Below are 5,719 nucleotides of genomic sequence, written 5' to 3' on the forward strand. Positions count from 1 at the left end.
AAATAAAAATAAATAAAAAAAAAAAGAAAATACTGTCTTGGGGAACATCGAACCCTGAGAGACAAGGTAGAATAGAGCACTGGCAGCCGGACTGCTGTATGCAGGGCCAGCTGGGCAGTCATGTGGCTGTGATTTTAGCTCAGTTCTGGGGATGCCATGGGAGTGAGTGTACTCTCCTGAGGGATGGGGCCAGCACATCCTGGCAGCAGGCCTGCAGTTGGGCAGCTCCCGATTCCAGCACTGTTTGTAGCTTGAGGACAGTGCCATCTTGCGGGAGCCTGCAACCACTCAGGGAGGAGGCCTAGTGCAGCAGCAGCAGCTGGGCTGCTGAATTTAGCACCTAGCTGAGCATTCACTTCCCAGTGCTCACCTGTCTTAGCTGTCTTTACACTGAGAGACACAGCCGAGTGAGTGAGATATGTACAGGATAGAGTCCCTCAAATTCGGACACCAAACAAGCTCTAGATATCACTGAATTAGTACCAGTGAGCCATAGATACAGAGAGAAATGAGAGCATGGTCTTGAAGGAAGAGACCTGGAACAGGTAAGTAGCATGAAATGGCTGGCACCAGTGTGATCTGGTGGTAGAAATGACACAGTGCCGCATCGCCACAGTGGGCACAACACCAAGGTCATACAACTGTCCCCAAGCTCTGTGCCTGTGAGCTACTCCATTCCTTTCCAAACTTTCCAGAGTTCACAAAGTCCAGACACTGGTGCACCCTTTCTATGATCCACTAAGGCCTGTTGAGCTAGGATCCCCTGTCAACTCCCTGCTATTGACTCCTAGATGCTCCTGAGGTCCAACAGCTCCCCACTGAGCTCTCGACACCACTGGATTTGTGAGTCCTTTGGAGAAGGTAGGGGAGGTGTGGACAGGGACTAAAGAATGAGCAGCGCATCATAGCGGAGCAGCAGCGTGGTGAGAGTCACGTGGTGTCCCTCTTGGAGCAGTGTGGAGGGAGTGGAAGTGAACAGCTGCAGGGATCACCCTGGAAAGAAGGGGGCAGGGATCAAAGAAGCCCCAGACCCAGAGATACGTGGACACCCAGGTGCTTCACCCGTGTCACTCTGCCCTCCCAACCTCTGAAACAATGTAAGATGTCAGATCATAGCAGAGGAAAAAACCATCCAGCTCCCGATGCCCCTGACACAACTGAAACATAGCAGAACTGTGCCTGAAGAGGGAAGCAAGAAACAACTCCATGTTTCTCCTGAAGAAGGCCCTTTAGATTTGTGCCTTTGTATGTTTATTTCTTTATCCCTTTTTTCTTTTGTTTTCATTTGGTTTCTGTGCAAGGTGTTTGTATATGTTCCCAAAATATGAGAATTCATTAGTACCTTAGTTTACATTCACACAAACTATGAAAACATGAGAAATCATGGTAGCAAGATGTATGCTCAAAATAAACCGTATGTTAGGATATAAGGAATACTGAAAAAAAATGGAAAATTAATCCCCTGCATAACATTGGATACAGAAAAGTGAAAATAGGAATCAGTGGTAAAAGAAATTAGAAAAACTATGCAAACCCTTAGAGATTAAATAACATTCTCTTGAAAAATCATTGGGTCATAATGAAAATCAGAGAAACACAAAAAATCTGCCTTTTAAGGCACGGGTCTTCATACTGTAGGGATTGTTCACTGGAGGAAGACTGTCTGGGGAGTTTAATTCATTTGAATCTGTGTCACAAATGAATCTATTAAAATGGTGATAATACAAAAAAGCTATAGAGTGAATCTGCACATAGTTGGAAGTACTGGTTTCCTATTAGAATTAACACGTGATGGCCGGGTGTGGTGGTGCACACCTGTAATCCCAGCATTGGGAAGACTGGCTCTCCTCATAGCCTGCTGATTTTTCTGAGAACTTTCCAACAGTGCTGGCACAACGAATTCTCTGGTGTCACCACTGCACTTCTAGCTGTATGGTCACAGCATTCTGCATCACCTTTATGGTCCACACTGCATTGTGACCCAAAATCTCTTTTAAAACCATGGCAGGAGCTTCAGCGGTCTCTATCTTGTAAGTGCTTGGTTTCTCACCAAGGTACCATGCATTTTCATCTTTCAGTTCCAGCTCCAGTAAGTATGAAAGATGAGCTGTCCTTTATCACAATTTAGGTAAACATGGAGGATACTGTGATAAATCAGGGAAGTCAGACACAGAAAAACAGTGTATGGAGTCACATGTAGAATAAGAAATAGTTAAACTCATTGAAATAAAGGGCAGAATGAGGATGAACAAAGCCTGGAGAATGAAAGAAATGAAGAAAACTACTAAGTAGGCTTGGTCCTCTGTAGTTACTGGTATGGACCAAAAAGTTTGGACACAGCAGACAAAAGATTTGTGCATTCTACTGCACAGCATGGAAGCTACATTGAAGATGATTGTATTGTGTACCTGATGCTTGCTAAAAGCACCACGCTGTATGCTTGAAATATGCTAAGAGAATTAAATATTTTAACCACAAAAGTAAATCAAGGAAGGAAAATGTTCATTTTTCTGAGGGATGGAGGCATTAATGACCTTAATTTTGGTGATGATTTGATATTATATACATTTATCAAAACATCATGTTCTGGGCTTTAAGTAAATGTGATTTTCTTTTGGCATTTATGTCTCAATATAGCTGAAAAAATTTTAAAAAGAGAAAACAGCACTAACCATACTTCTGAAATATGACTTCTCAAATCGAATATTTCTGTGAACAAGTTATAATATAATGACGTTCATTTTTGGAAATTATCACCTTTAGGTAATCTATCTTGGTTCTTATTTTGAAACTGTGCTACAAAGACACTGTGATAAAAATAGCATGGTACTTGCAAAGAAAAAGACCCAAGGATCAGTGGAATAGATTGTAAGATACAGGAACAACTCCAGATGTACTCAGCTACCTCATCTGTGACAAAGGAGCCAACCATCTTCAGTGGAGGACAGATTGCCTCTTTAATAAATTTTGTTGGAAAAGCTGGATTTCAACCTGCCAAAGATTAAAACTAGATCCATCTTTCACCATGCACTAAACTAAAATCAAAGTGGATTAAAGATCTAAATATTAAAACAGAAACTCTAAACTTGCTGGAAAATAAGTTAGGCAGAACTCTTGAAGTTGGCATAGGACATTGGCATAGGAAAATGCTTTATGAACAAATCTTCAGTACCACAGGAACCAGCAGAAAGAATCAACAACTGGGATCAAATCTTATTAAAAAGCATCTGCACTGAAAAGAAACCACAACAGAGCTAAGAGATACCTACACTGTGGGAAAAATTTTTTTACTAGCTGCTCCTCAGACAAAGGACTATTATCTAGAATATATAAAGAACACACAAAAAAATCAGACCCTTAAATATAAAGACTAGATTAAAAAATGGGCATCTGAAATGAACAGACATTTCTCAGACAAAGAAGCAAAAGCAGCAAATAAACATGAAAAAAATGTTCCACATTAATGGTCATTTGAGAGATGCAGATGAAACCAACACTGAGATTTCACCTCACCCCACAAAGAATAGCTGTTATCAAGAAATCAACCAATAGGGCCAGACATTTAGCTCAGAGGTTCCGTTGCCTGCCTTGCAAATGGAAGAACCTGAGTTTGATCCCCTGTACAAAAAAAAAAAAATTTTTCAACCAATAACCAATGTTGGCTAAGTTGTCAGGAGAAAGGAACCTTGCTGCACTGTTGGTGGGAATGCAGACTGGTGTAACCACTGTGGAAATCAATATCAATATGGAGATACCTCAAAGAACTAGGATTAAAGGTTCCATTTGACCCAACTATCCTTCTTCTGGGTATTGTTAAAAAAGAATTAAAAGAATCATACCACAGTGATATATGTGCACCCATAAAGAAGATGTGGTTTTTCTATAAAATGGAATACTACTCAGCCATAAAGAATGAGAAACTAGAGTCATTCATAGGAAAATGGATCCATATTGTGCCTATGCTCTTAAATGAAATGAAAAAGACACGCATTTGTAAATACTTAATAGTTTCTCTGCTGTGAAAAACTCAAAGCGTAAATCAGATCCAAATTATATAACTGATATTATAAAATAGGAAGAAAAGGGCTAAAAGTGTAGGGGAAGTGGGAAGGGTAGGGGAAAGGGATGAAGGAAAAGAAAGAAAATATGAGAAAAGGAAAAAATGGGAACAAAGTCTTTGTAAATAGGGGAGGGTGGAGGGGGTGAATGGAGGAGGTGAAGGGAGGGCTGGAGAATGGGGGAAAATGAGAACCAAGATCTGACATGTAAAGGTATAAGATCCCAATGATGAATATAACTGTACTGTATACTTAAAAAGTGCCAATAAACTTAATAAGAAATCAATAAATCAATAAATAAAATTCATCAAATTATTTGAATAAACATGTCTAAAAAATACATATCGCTAATTTTTAAAAATTGAGTTTATTGGGACATTTTAGGGATACAGTACAGTTACATTCATTATTGGGATCTTGTACCTTTACATGACAGGTCTTGGTTCTTATTTTTTCCCCTTGTCCCTGCCCTCTCTTCACTCCTGCCTCCCTTTTATTTCCATTTTTTAATTTTCTCATATTTTTTCCCTTATTACCTTTCCCCTACCCTTCACACTTTCCCTACATCTTTAGCCATTTTCTTCCTATTTCACATTGTTAATTATCTCATTAGGATCTTTACATACAGCTAATTAATATGTTAAAATGTTTAAAAAAAACTGTTCACAGAAGTAATGGTGGAAAACTTCCCATGCAGGGGAAAGCAATTTGACATACAGATAATGGAGGCAAAAAGGGCTTCAACTAGACGTGATAAAACAAACCACTTGGGCATATAATAGTCAAGATTCTAGAAACTAAGAACAAACACTATAAACAGAAAAAAAAAGAAATAAATCAATACAAAGGAGCCTTTGAGTATCATATCAGGTGACTCAACACAAACCCATAAGTCAAGAGGAATCTGGAATTTGTTTAAATTCATACCCACTATTTTCCTTCATTAAACCATTATCAAAGGATTTTTTTCAGGTAACAGAGATCAAACTTAGGACCTTGCTGTTGCTAGGCAGGTGCAGTGCCACTGAGTTACATTCCCAGCCCAAGGAAGGTTTTTAATAATAAGAGTTTTATATTTTTCAGTTCCTCACAGAGTGGAATTTTCCCTGTTGGTGGTGTGGCTTCAAGTTATTCAATTATGATAATTACCCCAGAGGACCTGTCTGTGGAAATGGTGTTCTAGATAGTTTTTATTCTTCTGACATCTCAGTGCACCATCTACCCTCAGAATCCTGCTGAAGGTCTCATTGGGCTTAATTAAGGACAAGTCTCCCATTGAGACAGCAACTGAATGATTCAATAATATGCAATGTATTTGAAATACAGATAATGTGCCCAAAGTCTTTGCTCTTACCTCAAGGAATGTTTGTCTATACTAGTATTTACCTAGCTGTTTTCTTAGCATTAAACATGATGTATTCAACACATGATAGGATAAGCACTCAAATTTTCTTCATTCTTTAATTAGTCCTAAATTCAACCATGGTGTATGAAGTCAAGACACTATACCTGACTGGAAATCCAAATATTCTGAAGGCTAGATCATTGTTTTTCTTAAAATAATAATTCCAAATATATGTCTCAGCTATTCATGTTCCTTTTTCCACAAAATTTACCTTTTTAAACCTCAAAATGCTTATCTAATGTTTGTTTGCTTTAAG

The sequence above is a fragment of the Fukomys damarensis genome, unplaced genomic scaffold (genome assembly GCF_012274545.1).
Source record: "Fukomys damarensis isolate Sample0158 unplaced genomic scaffold, DMR_v1.0_HiC HiC_scaffold_73914, whole genome shotgun sequence".
Lineage (NCBI taxonomy): Eukaryota > Metazoa > Chordata > Mammalia > Rodentia > Bathyergidae > Fukomys > Fukomys damarensis.